Consider the following 13,955-nt stretch of genomic DNA (forward strand, 5'->3'; position numbering starts at 1 on the left):
CAATAAAAAGATAAAGTAAACTAAGAACAAATAAAAAGACGGTAAAAACAGTAAAAAAAAAAAAAAGAAAGAAAGAAAGAGAGGCAGCGGGCAAAGTGATAATATGAACTAAAAATAAACCAGATAAACTAAAAAGAAATGAAAAGATAGAACAAAGACACGATAAGGCAAAGGTTAGAAATAAAAGATGGAGAATAAAAAGATAATACAATAACAATAAATCTAGAAGATAAGATGAAATAAAAGCAAAGAGTATGAAATGGCTAGAACAAAGACGGAACAGAGATTAAAAATGACAGAGATAAGTAAAATCATTAAAACCAGAAAAATAAAAGACTAAAGGGATTAAAACAATAAAATCTGTTAAACCAATACCAAAAGAAATAAAAAATTTAAAAGACTAGGCTACGGGGGAGGAGAGTAATAGATCAATTTTGCTTCAAATTAAAATAACACAGCAAGGCTAGGACAAAAGCCGACCCCCCTTTTCGACACACACTCGGTGAGCCCAGGCAGCCTCAAGGTCGTGCAGACCTCCCAACCTTTAAGCGTCCATGTTAATTTGCCACCCTTATAAAGCGCCACGGAATAGGGGGGTGGGGGGCTTAAACAGCAGAAATATATCTTCTCCTAGTTCTGGAGACAGAAATCTGTGATGGGTGGTTTCTTCTGAGGGCCACGAGGGAAGGATCTGGCCCAGGCCTTCCTCCTTGGTCTGTAGACGGCCATCTTCTCCCTGTGTGTCTGTGTAGAAATTTCTTCTTAGAAGGACAGCAGTCCTATTGATTTACATACCCACCCTAAGACTCCATTTTAACTTAGTTACCTCTGTAATGGTCCCGTCTCCAAGTATAGTCACCTTCTGGGGGCCTGGGGGTTAGGACAGATGGATTTGGAGACACAGGTCAGCCCATAATAGCATCCCTGCAAGGACGGCCTCACAGAATACCTGACAGGGGCCTCTCCAGGCAGAGACATGAAGGCAGAGAGCAGGGCCTTTAACCTCTTGCTTGGTTTAGGGCGTCTGACAGAACAGATGTTTTTTCTCCTTGATTTTAGTTTCTGATTAATATTCTTCATTTTTCTTGGACCCACAGGGCAACAAGGCTGAGTCCTAGAACGAGAAGGTTCTAGAGTCTATAGCCTATTTTCTCTCATGATGTTGGGGTTGCTGGGAACAAGAAAGATCCTGGCAGGCAGTCTCCTGTGGCTAATGGAGAGGCCCAGCCATGAGGCGGGGCTGGTGCGCCTGGCTTCTCATGCCAAGAAGCTTCTTCTCTGGCTAGATGCACCTGTGAGACGTAAGGTGCCTTCCAATCACCCCCTAAACCAACAGCATGATCCCTAGCAGGGTTTTGGAGCTTAATATTTCATCATCTTCTGCCTTTTCCAAGCAGGGAAGCCCGGGAGCACTGGACACCAGAGCACCTGGGAATGAGTTTTCTATACTTGGTTTCTCTCCCGCCCCGAGGTGGAGTTCAGAACTGTGTGCGGCAGAAAGAAGCCTGAAAAATCCTCCTCTTATCCTGGAGGAGAGGAAACAGACCCACAGAACAGCCAGCCAAAGATCACCTCGTTCAATATCCTTGTGAATAGTTGAGGAAATAGAAATCCAGGAAGGAAAGATTTGCCCCAAAGTGTGTGTTCTCTCTCCCTCTTGCACATGCACATGCACACGCACACTGGGCAGGCACACAGAGCCCAGGCCCAGCTTCATGGGTATTCAGCCTGTGCAGTTGCACAGGACCCCGTGCTTGGAAGAGCCCTGCGCCTGACGTGCTGCTCTGCTCCTGCCATCTTGAATTCTTAATAACTTTGCAGCAGGGGGTGCTACCTAACATTTTGCAGTGGGCCCTGCAAGTTGCGGAGGTCAGCCCTGTCCCTGACTCTGATCAGGAAGGAAGCAGCTACAGCCACTCAAGCTCCTTTTGACCACAAGCTGTCCAGAGCCGAGACTTGCTTACAGTTCTGGGCCCAAGATAAGCCCTTCAGAAAAGAAGGAAGGGGAGGATGCCTTTGCTTCAGGCCCCCGAGGTGCTCTCTCTAGCCGGGTGAGTTCTTAGCTAGGGCGTGAACCTTACCGTCACCCACCCTGCATCTCCAGCCTGCAGACTGGGCCTGTCCCAGTCCTGTGTTCTTCCAGATCCCCTGTCTCCCTGGCAGAAACCCAAGGGGGCGGGACAGGGGAAGGATGAAAGGAAAGTGAAAGTATCAGCCTCTCTGGATGGCCTCTCCTCCTCCTCCTCCTCCTCCTCCTCCTCCTCCTCCTCCTCTTCCTTCGTCCCTCCCCCCCCCGTTGCCATGGAGACCAGAACAAAGCCTCTCTTTCCCCTCTTTTCTGGATTGTTAATTGTCTTTACTCCATGGTGCCTTTGTTAATTGTTGCCAGTCCCTCCCAGGATGAGGATCTAGGTCTCCTCGAGACAGGAAAGAGGGTTGAAAAAAAAGTTAGGTGATGGGGGTGGGGCACTAGAAACCAGGTGGTGGGGGGTGGAGGAGAATGAGGAGGCCACCTCTGGGTTTCCTAAATTCCCGGGTATCCTGGGAAGGGAATACCCTCCCTCCCTCCGTCAGCTGCTGGTTCAGGTGGGGCCCAAGGCCCCCCTCTGTGGGAAGGAATGGGAGAGAAGAAAACAGCCATTGTGTGGTGACAAACTGTCCGTGAGCCTGTGTGTGGGCACCCTCAGAGGGAGGTGGCCCTGCCTTTGCACCCATTCCAAATTGGTTAGTAAGACACGGGGCCTGATTTTTGCCCCCAGTGTTTAGGACTATTAATAGTTAAATTTACAGGGAGAGAATCTTTGCTAGCTCTGGAGGTGAGAAGTGATACTCATCCCTCTTCCCCAAGCTCAGTTCCTCATGGTAGCTAAACATGGGAAGAATGGAGTAGAGAAGTTTTGGAAGAGTGTGTGTGTGTGTGTGTGTGTGTGTGTGTGTGTGTGTGCGCGCGCGCACACGCGTGCATGTGTAAAAAGGACTCAAGTCACTGGCATTAGGGGAGCATGCACACTGAGTGAGGTCCCTGTGTGTGTGCATGCAAGTGTGTTGGGGGTCAGTCCTCTGTCCTTGGGAGACAATCCTCCAGTTGGGGGACAGGAAGCCAACTGTCACATAAGAGGAGAGAGCTGTTTCTAGTTCTAGGGCCTGGGCCAAAATCTAGGCTGTTGAATAATATTCCAGTGCTAATTTATATGGTTCAAATTCTAAGGACCTCTGAGAAGCAAACCAGGATGGTATAGCAGAAAAATCATGGCTTTGAGGGCCAGAAAACCTCGGTTCAAATGTTGACCCTTCCCAAACTTCACCGTGCTATCGTGGAAACTTTCCTTCCCATCTTGGAGTGTCATTTTCCTCCTCTATAGAATGGGACAGTCCCCATCTTCACAGAACTGTTAATAGAGCAAAGGAGATCATGTGTGTTAAGTGCCAGCCTTGGGCAAAATACCTCTTCTTTCTGTGCACAAAGAGAGGAGATGGAGAAGATGGTTCTGGAAAGCTGGTTCCTTCAAGATTTTATATTTTCAGATTCTGATAGGCAAATGATTCACATTCTGTGAATCAACCCATTATCTTCTTGATTTGCTTCCACATCCAAGTGGGACTCTCTGAGGGAAATTCAAGTAGAACTGAGTAGAGGCCCACCAAGCCTGAAGGGAGGGCCCAACTCCGAAAGGTGGCTCCTGGAATGTTCGCAAAGGCCATCTGGGCTCAGAGCTTCTGACTGGCAAGTCTGGCTGCATGTATCTCCAGAAAAGCACTTCCTTTGGATGTCCATTAAGTGTGGACTCTTGGTTTTGGCCGAAGTTATTATTTCACTGTTGGGGTTCAAGCCCCGTGTCAGGCTTATTAGTGTGGAGCCTGCACTTCCTCGTAGGATGAAGAGTTGGTACCCAGAAAAGCTCTACTAGGCTGGGCTTCTACTCAGAGCTGACCCAACTCACAAGCACCCTCCTCTTCACAGAGAAACGGAAAATGTTAGATGCCAGCGGCCTAGGGAAAAGCAGGAAAGACCTGAGGCAAAGCGAGACAGGGATTTCACTGCCCCTTCCTTCTTCCAGCTCCTCAGCTCATGTTCTCTCTGGAGCTTTCTCCCCCTCACCTGCTCCAGCAACACTGAGGAAAGCAATTCACACCATTCTGTGAATTTAATCCTCTTACTCCCATGGGCATTTGCATTGGCCCCTTTGTCTCTAACCTTGGAGGTTAAAGGGAGCAGTGCGGAACCCCAGCACCCCTGGGCACCACAGCCCCCACCACAGGAGGGCTTGGCAGCCACATGGAGTGGATTGGAGATCACACTCGCTGGAGCCAAACTCATTCCTTCAGCAAATATGTTTTGAGCATCTACAAGAGCTTCTGGAAATTAAATGGAAAATAGAGCAGACAAGGTTCTTCCCTCACAGAGCCCACAGTCTAAAAGGGAAACAGGAAACACACACACACACATACACGGAAACAGAACAGATAAAATAACTACCCAATTGTGGTGAGTGCTGTGAAGGAGGCAAATGGGCCATGAGCAGGAGAATAAAGTGTGGAGATGCTTGGGGGTGAGGGGAGGTGGGGAAGGGAAGATAAAGAAAGGAACATTTATGTTGAGACCAGAGGATGAAAGGAGGCTGCTCTGGGAAGAGCAGTGTTTGGGGAAGTGCTTTCCAGGTAAAGAGATATTTATAGGGCTTGAAGTCTGGGTAAAGGCAGATCTTTCAATATGGAGATCTGATTGGGATTGGGCCAAATTTGTAAGATAATAGTTCAGGATTGGAGGATACAAGTGAGGGGAGGGTCTTGAAAAATAAACAATTGTTTGATAAGCTAGTGGTTTGCCAGGTTAAGCGAAGGATTGTCCGGAGAAGGGAGTTGTTTGAGCAGTCTATTGTTCAGATAAATTGATTTTCAGGAAGTTCCTTGAGCAAATAATAAAATTATTTACTGGTTTACGGGCTTATCTTCCTGGGCAAGAAATTTCTGGAACAAATATTAAAGTCATGTCGCTGTAGGCTGCCTTAGTTAAATTACGTGGCTGCAGGTCGGCTCAGTTCTCCGAAGCAATAGGGCTGTGGGGATCTAGCTGAGAGAGAAGGATGGCCCAGGCCAGGGTGGGGGACAGTGAAGACAGAAGGCGAAGACTGGGACATATTTGTGGAGATAGGGCCACAGCACTCACCAATTTGGGTGGATAGAAAGAATCAAGAAGGACTCCTAGATTTGAGGCTCAAACCTCTTGGTGGAACCATTTCCTGAGATGGGAAAAATAGTACAGGCTTGGGCGGAGGCGGTTAAAGATCCACTTTTGGAACATGATAAGTTTAGGATGTGTGTGAGACCCTTGGGTAGAAATGTCAAGTGTGTGGTCAGATACAGGAGTCGGAGGTGCACTAAGCAGTCTTGGAGATTTACATAAAAAATTGGGAGAATCATCAGCACGTAGCTGGTATTTAAAGCTATGGAAACATAAAATGTCACCTATGGGGGAAGGTAGAGAGGAAAATGAGATGCAGAAGGGAGCCCATGGGAGACACTGACCCAGAGATAAGGGGGAGGAAGGAATATAAATAAGGAAGACTGAGAAAGGGCCACCAGTAAGGTCAGAAGAAATTTAGGGGGGTGTAGAGTCCGGAAGTGAGTGTTTCAAGGACGGAGTGGCCGACTAGGTCAAATAGGTCATTTTGATGGGCATCACCAGGAAATGATGTATAGAATGGCTTAGAATCTTCAGTCAAACAACTTCCTCCCATCACTTACTGGCCATGACCTTGAGCTTCATTCTTCTTTCCTCTAAAATGGGGGGTAGTGCCTCAGTCAGTTAAGTGTGCAACTCTTGGTTTCCGCTCAGGTCATGATCTCACAGTTTGTGAGTTTGTGCCCTGAGTTGGACTCTGCACTGACAGCACAGAGCCTGCTTGGGATTCTCTCTCTCTCTCCTTCTCTCTCCGTCCTTCCCCTACTCAGGCAAGTGCTCTCTCTCTCTCAAATAAATAAACCTTAAAAAAATAAAATGAGAATAATGATACCAACCTCAGAGAACTGGGATAAGGTACAAATAGATATTGTACATGAAAATAGAATTGTATATGTATATGATCTCACTGTGTGTAAGATAGTAGTAGGCAGATACTTACACATAATTCAGGGGCAGCTGGCTGGCTCAGTCAGAAGAGCACACAACTCTTGATCTCAGGTCATGAGTTCCAACCCCATGCTGGGTGCAGAGATTACTAAAAACAGAAACAAAAAAATTATTTTTCTTTTTTTATTAAAAAAATTTTTTTTGATGAGTGAAAAAAGTATTTATTGATATGCTAAAAATTAACAGAAAGTAAGACAAAAACCAAAAAAGCCAATATTTCAATCCGGCGGCAGTGATGGGGAAGGGTGGTTGCCGATACGGTATGATATAGTGGATGCGGGCTGTTGGAAAGAGGCGAGTCTATATCCATGTCTCTGTCCTTCCCCTCTCACTCTCCCTTTTTTAAAAAAAATCTTAACGTTTATTTATTTAAAAAATTTTTAAATGTTTTATTTATTTTTGGTACAGAGACAGACAGAGCATGAGAGGGGGAGGGGGAGAGAGAGGAAGACACAGAATAGGAAGCAGGCTCCAGGCTCTGAGCTGTCAGCACAGAGCTCGGCACAGAGCTCGATGTGGGGCTCGAACCCACGAACCATGAGATCATGACCTGAGCCAAAGTCAGACGCTCACCCAGCTGAGCCACCTAGGCACCCCAACTTCCTCTCTCACTCTGCTGTGGCAAAGGACAGTGAGGGACCCCCAGTGGAGGTGCCCATTGAAGCTGATCAGCGGATCTGGGGCCAGAGGAAAACAGCCAGGCATCTGGAAAACACAGGCATGCTGGCTGGGAAGAGGAAAGGCTTGGTGGCACTTGGGTGACTCCTGGTTTCTGAAATGGCTTCCTCCAGTCATCCAAAAGCCGGACGCTAGAGTTAATATTGACTCGTTCCGCCTCACCCCCCTGCTCCCTTCTTTCCATCCTCCCTATTCCTAGCTTACCTCTGGCCTGTGTCCTTTTTACCCTGGTCACTACCACTGTCTGGTCACTGGCCTCCCCGCCTCCAGCTAGACTGATCTCATTAGATGCCCTCCTTAGAATCCCTCAGTGTCCTTCCTTAGAGTCCCTTCAATCGACCAATGGCAACGATTTTTTATCAAGGTCCTGCTCTTTGCTAAGCCCTCACTAGGCACCTGGGAGGTAATGGCGAGCCGGACATCTATGCTCTCAGAGAGCTTGGAGTCCAGTGAGGGGAGCCACACAAATGAACAATGACCACACTACCTACAACCTGGGGGAGGGGGGGCCGGAGGCTGCTGGAGCCTGTGCTAAGATGGGGCATCTGACCCAGATTGGGCTGTCAAGAAATGCATCTGGAAGAACTGATATCTGGGCTGAGACCTAAAAGATGAATAAAAGGAGGTAGGTAAGGAAGGCTGCGGGGAATGATGAAATCCAAAGCCCTCAGAGGGTCTCAGGAGCCTGGCTGACCATCACCTGCTGGAGAGAGGTTGGCCACCTACACTGTTGGCACGGGTCTCTGCGGTTTCCTGATTGATACTCCTTTCACCTGCTCTCCTTTCTGAGCCCCAGTTCAGAGAACACTTCCCCAAGAAGACTCTGATCCTTGTCCCGCACGGGAGTGCCCTCGGTGGTCCCCAGGCCCCCTGGGCTGGTCTGATCTTGGCACTCTTCCACTTCTCTGTAATTAAGTTCACTCATCTTCTTCACAAGATGGGAATCTAGAAAGGGCAGGGGCACCCTCTCATTCATTCTGCTTCCCCAGCGCCCTGCTGGGCCAGGCATATTGTAGGCATTTAATAAATACTTTGAATTAAAGGAATCCACTCCTTTATACAGAACAGCTCAAGGGGGGAAAAAAAGAGCACCTGAGAGAGTGCCAGATGCCAGGAAATGGTCTGAGGCATTAGGAAGCAGAGCTGCAAGTGGGATGAGGGTCCTAAGGGAGGTTCAGAAACAGGGTCCGAAACCCTAAATTCTGGCTGACTGGAGGACAAGGAGGCAGAGAGTTGGATGGATTACTTCTTTCTTGGGTCTAGCTCTAAGGAGTGAGGATTCTCGGTTAGCGACCCTCCTACCTGAGCAGTGGGAGGGGGCGTAACCCACCTCTGTCTTCGATTCTCGCCCTCCCCCGCCGCCCTCCCCTTTCCGACCAAGGTTTCCAGCTGTGGATGCCTGGATGGACCTGGCTGCAGGGAGGAGGAGGGAACTCTCTGTCCCTCCCTCCTTCCCCATCTCCCCACCCTTCCTTCTTCCTCCTCCCCCTGCCCGCTCTCTGTCTCCCTCCCTCTTTCTCCTCAGAGGCTGTGGAGTCGCCTCGCAGCAGCGAGCCGCGAGCGCCCTGCTCCCGGTCCCGGCTCGAACTGAACTGTGCAAGTGGCGGGTCCTGGAACTCCGGGCCAGGAGCTGCGAGCCCAGGTCTGAGCCCGGGTCCAGCGGGCAGCCGCCGAGGCCCTGGTTCGGGACCGAGCCCGGGCGCGGAGCGGGAGAGCCGGAGAGCCGGGCGGGCGGGCCGGCGCAGCGTCCCGGCGAGTCCGGGAGCAGGACGGTGGAAGGCAGGGAGACGGCCGCGAGCAGAGGGCAGAGGGCAGAGTGCAGAGAGAGGCCTGGCTCGGCGGAGGGCGCCGCCCGGCCGGAACCGAGCTCTCCGCCCGGGACGCCGGCCGGCGGTGGGGCGCGGACCCAGGGTGGCCACGAGTCCCGAGCGACTCCCCGGCCCACGGCGGGGGGCGTGCCTCCTCCCAGCCCAGCCGCCCCAGCCCCGCGCGCCGGTCAGCTGCGTCGCCGGGGCATGTGAGCGGGAAGCCCGGGCTGCCAGCCGCGAGGACCGTTCGGAGGAGGAACAGGAGCAGGAGCGCGGAGCCCGGCGCCCGGCCGAGTAGTAAGTGCGCCCCCTCCGCCGCTGCGCCCTTCTCCCCAGCGCTCCGAAGTTTGACACTCGTGCCCCCGCGTTTCTGGGCACAAGCCGGCTCTCGTCCCTGCGAGTTTCCATCCTTTGCAAAGTTTTTCGAGAAGGAACGGACCCCCACCTGCCCCCCAACAACGCCGGCCAGTGGCGGCTCCTCTCGGGCCGACCCGGGTCCCTGTGCAGAGGGGTTGCAGCCTGGTAAGGCCGTGCGGGTTGTGGGGGGCTGTGCGCACCACGTTTAGCCAGCCTTGGGGAGCCCCCGCTCCCCGCCGACCGGCCGGGGGGCACGGGCACTGGGGTTTTCTCACCAGCCTGTCCTGGCGCCCAGTTCGAGGATTTCCCAGCGGGAAGCGGAGGCGACCTGTGCGCGCCCCGCGTGGGACTCGGGTGCGGGCGCCCAGACGCAGATCCACCCCCGCCCTGGTTGGTGCGGTGCGTGGGGCTGGCCACGCAGTCCTTCCCTCCCTGCCGGGTTCGCACCCCAGCGGACCGGCCGGGCACTGCTTCCTGTTTGTTTTCTGCTCCGGCCGCTCCTGTTTCACCCCTTCCCACCTCCCACCGTAGCCTCCTCCTTCCCACCCGCCACCCGCCACCCCCCACCTCCCGCCTTTGCTGTTGAAGGTGAATCTCCGCATTCTGATTTCCCGGCTAAGCGAATCTTGCCTGGGGGTAGGGAGGCGGGGATGTGGGGAGGGGGCCGGTCGCTCCCTTCCCAGCGGCTCGCCATTGTTTTCCCACCCCGCGCGTTCCGTACGTAAACACACACACACACACACACACACACACACACACACACACACACACACACACACACGTGTGCGCGCAGGCGGCTGTACACACTAGCGGGCGCGCGCACACACGTGTACGTGTGTGTGTGTGTGTGTGTGTGTGTGCGCGCGCGCGCGCGCGCGCGCTCCGGCTGCTGCGAGTCCCTGGACGCGCAGGGATGGCCCGCGGGATTTTCCCGGCTGCCCGCCTGGCCTTGCAGGCTGGAGGGACTCCGTGACTTCTCCGGGGCTGGGGAGGGCGAGAGACGTGGGGGCTGCCGTAGAGTCCCGGGCGGGGCCGCTAGCCGGGCCTGGGCGGGAAGTGCATTTTGAACTTCAGCCCTGGACCTTTCCGGGAGGACCCCGAGCGCTCGAGCTGCTGCTCCCGCCCCCCGGGAGGGCCGACGGCAGCTGCAAGGACTCCAGCGGCGCTCTTGGCTGCCGCCTCCGTGACAGGGGCTTGCAGGAAGCCGAGGAGTTTTCCTGGGAAGTTCGCGGTGACTCTGTGGGAATTTCCGGGCAGGGCGCCTCGGCTCTCGCGAAAGGGTCTGGCCAAAGCCAAGAGGAGATGCTGCGGTTCTGGGCGGAGTTTCAAGAACCGGGTTTCAATGATGCTCCCTTAGGAAGTGGTGCTCCAGATGCCGGGTTCAGCGCACTTTGGTTTTAATTCCTCTCTTATGGGCAGCATGAGCTCAGGCGAGTCCTTTAAATTTTACAGGATTTCCCCTCTGCGGAATGGGCAGAATTATGCACACATCTTTGAAACTGGCCTCTGATAATCAATTAAGCAAAAATGGTTTGGGAGGCATGAACTCCAGAAGGATAGAGGGTCCCCTTCCCCCCAAGTGGGACCACTGAAAACCAGTAAACCTCAGTGGTTAAGAGCCAGGAGCTCCGGAAGTAGATCCTAGATCCTGCCACTGGCTACTTGATCTTGAGTAATTTAATGTTATTGCTGTGCGCCTCGGTTTGCTTGTCTGAGTCTCATGGAACAGGGCACATAGTAAGTGCAGGAGAAATGTCAGCTGTTATTGTCATTATCACTTAACTGACCTTGTACAGAGCCCAGAAGAGCACTTTGGGATTGTGCTCCTTTAATCCATTATCACAATTGTCCACTTCTGGGAGAGAAGAAGCCTCCCACCTCTTCCCACCCTTTCCGGAAGTTGACTTCTCTGATTCTCTCTACTCCTTGTCTACTTCCCTCTTAAGTCTTTTATCACCTCCTCTCATGCTCTCCACCCCCTCCCCCATTATTTCACAGTTTTCATGAAAAGCATTTTATTCCCTCCTTTTCCTCATTCTTAAAAAATAATCTTGGCCCACCTGCAGTCTTCTCTCCGTGGAAATCAGGCCCCAGGAAGGAAGGGGCTCCACAGGGGTGTCCCCTGAGGACCCTGGCTTTGGCTGCTGGCTCAGGATTGGATGTGCATTTGTCTCTCTGGAGCTGGGTGAATTTCTGGAGAGAGGAGCCCAGGTGTCTGGGGCGCCGTGGGGGAGGGGTGGGTGGGGGAGGGGAAGTCAGGTGGGATTGGGCTAGGCTGTTCCTGGGGGACCTCTGCTCCCTGGGCAGCGTCTGGGTCACCTGCTGCTGGCGCTCACTTGGGAACCTGGAATATCCCAGCTGCCTGGGTGGACTGGAGGCAAAGTTTCATCTTCGACTTTGCACTTGCAGTTAGAGTATTTTCTAAGAGTTTGGGTTTGTCACAGGCCCCTGGTCTGATTCTGGACACTGCAAAGGCACAGCACCAGTAAGGGATGAGCTGGGTGACAGGAGGGAAGAAAGCAGGTGGATGCTGCCTTGGACAATGGGCTCCTGTTTCTCTGATACCCTATCTAGCCCCCATCCCGGGCATGAGGGACAGTGGCCAGGTTGGTGCTTGGAGATCCTGCCAGAGGGCTGTTTTCAGTGATAAGGACCAGCACCTCAGTCCCCCCATTCATTCCTTCAACAGAAATTTGCTGAAAACCTCTTCTGTGCTAGGCAACATGGCTTTAGGGGTGTGTGCCCTCATGGCAGGAAGTGTGTGTGCCCTCATGGAGCCTCCTGTCTAGTAGGAGACGATAAATAACTTGAAATAAGTAACCAAGACTACATTAGACCCTGTGTGATGTGGAAGAAATACAGCAGGGCCCCAGGCTAGAGGATGTGCACTCGGAGGCAGGCAGGGGTGGCCCTAGATTGGAAGCCAGTGAAAGCTGCCCGCCCTGCCCCTGTGGGAGGATGGCTCAGAGGGAGCCCTGAGGGATAAGGAGCCAGCGCCTCAAAGAGCAGAAGAAAGGATTCCAACCTGAGGGAACAGCAAATGAAAAATCCCTGAGGCCAGATCAAGTGTTGCAACAGCAATGTGGCTAGAGGGGGAGAAATCAGAGGAGGGCAAGAGTCTGGTCACATAGGACGTGGTAGGACTGGTGAGCCTGGATTTTATGGCCAGGGTGATGGGGAGACCTGGGGAGAGTTTTAAGTAGAGGAGTGACATGATCTGATTTATGATTTTAACAGAGTGTTTAATATACAAGAAACAGGTCATCCCAGTTGCCCACAGGGGAGGGAAATGATGGGGGAGGGAAGATGATGGCCGAGGGGTGGGATGGGATGGAGGAAAGATGGTGTTTTGGCTCCGGACACTTTTGTCCTTTCTAAGTGTAGTGCACCTATCAACTATCCTACACTAACGGAAACTCAAATAGTGTAGGTAAAAAAAAGCAGCTTAGAATTTGGAAAATGTTTATGATAAAAAGCATAAGAGAACCTATGTAAGGCTATATGGTACAGCAGTAATTTTGTACAGATAATTGTCTGTATCCACATGCCCATCCTGCACACATACATAGAAAGATTCAGAGGCTGCCTCGAAATGTTTACAGAGCCAATTCCAAATGCTTGACAATGGGGTGACTTTTATTTCCTTCATCTTCTGTTGATTCTTCCAATCTTCTATGGTGGTCATGAATTACTTTCGTAAGTGGGGAAAAATGTAAAAAAGAGAGGTCGCTTTGGCTGCTAATAGAAGATAGTTTGGAGGGGAGTGAGAATGGAAGAGGCTAACTAGGAGGTTGATTTGGAATTTGAGGTGGGGGGGCTGGAGTTGAGGTAGTGCCGGCTGAGGGGAGATTGTTCCTGGAGGTGAAGCCAGCAGGTCTCTAGACTAACCGCTCTCCGCTCGCTCTCTGCTCACTCTCTGCTCGCACCCAGGGAGGCCATTCTATCCTCCCAGCTCAGATTTTGTGATCAGGAGTGTTGGGGGTCAGTGGTGGTGAAGGGTGATTTCCGGTGCTGCCTGGGCTTGGGAGGTGCCCCCCCCCCCGCCCCGTTCCAGCTCCATCCTTACCCCGTCTTTCCTTAGTGGGGAGAGCCGCATTCTGAACATTTTGCTATTCATAATTAGCAGATTCCGGACCACATGATGGATCCAGGAAGGATTTAGAGTTGGGAGCGATGGTCATCACTTGACAGCTCCGAGCCTCTGTTTTCCCATCTGTGAAATGGGACAATAACAGCAACAGTGCTTACTTCTGAAGTCTTCAGTGGCATGCCATGAAGGGCATGGGTCTGGGTGTGCTGTCATGGGATCCATGTTTGGGTGAGAGGCCTACTCCTCCAGAGGACCTAACATCCCTGCCCTTCTGGAGCTGACATTCTTTCTACAGAGGTTTACTCCTCTCTGGGGGTGCTTTGAGATCGCCCTTTATTGGGCAGCTCCTGTAGGTTGCCAGGAAGCCCCTGGGAAAGAGTGGAATTCAAATGCCTCCATGCCTGCGCCCTTCCCCCCCACCCCCCACATTCAGAGGTAAAGGGGAGCCTTTGAAAAGGGCTCTGTGCTAGGAAGGCCCAGCCAGGCCCACAGTCAGTCGTGCTTTGAATGGGAATTATTTTTGTGCTCAGTGTTTGCTTAAGAGGGCTCGCTCCTGTCCAAACTTGCCGAGGTCCTCACCCTTTGCGAGTCCCCTTTCTGGAACCTGGGTATGTCAGCCAGGAAGGCTGTCACAGGGCCCGCAGAGCCTTGCTTCACCTCTTCTGTTGTCTCCCTGCTCCCATGCTCTGGTTGGGGTCTTCGCATGGGTCGCCTCTGTTTTGGCTGCCTCTTCCTTGAAGTCCTCCTTCCAGCTCCTTGGAAAGCCTTGATTAGGAGATTTGTTACAGGCCAGCCCAGCAGGGCTACCTGCAAGCTCTGCTTGCTTCCCTGGCCTGGTGACTCTGTTTCTTTACAAAATTCAAATATACTTTCTGAGCAGCGGTGACATGGC

The 13,955-nt window shown here is 52.3% G+C and overlaps 1 protein-coding gene and 1 long non-coding RNA gene across 4 annotated transcripts in view; one reads left to right on the plus strand and one right to left on the minus strand.

Moving 5' to 3' along the window:
* Positions 1-413: 413 nt before the first annotated feature.
* LOC115286775 lies at positions 414-6,160 on the minus strand. Of its 2 annotated transcripts, XR_003906264.1 has the most exons (3): positions 2,092-2,173; positions 827-870; positions 414-744 (listed from the first exon to the last, which is right to left on the minus strand). It is a non-coding gene; the product is annotated as an uncharacterized LOC115286775 (long non-coding RNA). The 2 variants fall into 2 exon arrangements; XR_003906263.1 differs by lacking the exons at positions 827-870; positions 2,092-2,173 and adding an exon at positions 6,123-6,160.
* Positions 6,161-8,348: 2,188 nt separating this feature from the next.
* The window catches only part of SOX13 (SRY-box transcription factor 13), a 46,657-nt gene continuing 41,050 nt past the window's right edge, over positions 8,349-13,955 (plus strand). For both annotated transcript variants that reach the window (XM_029935536.1, XM_029935537.1), the window contains exon 1: positions 8,349-8,913. The gene's annotated coding sequence lies outside the window, so the exon portion shown is untranslated. The remainder of the gene's footprint in view (positions 8,914-13,955) is intronic.

Source organism: Suricata suricatta, chromosome 3 (assembly GCF_006229205.1).
Source record: "Suricata suricatta isolate VVHF042 chromosome 3, meerkat_22Aug2017_6uvM2_HiC, whole genome shotgun sequence".
NCBI lineage: Eukaryota > Metazoa > Chordata > Mammalia > Carnivora > Herpestidae > Suricata > Suricata suricatta.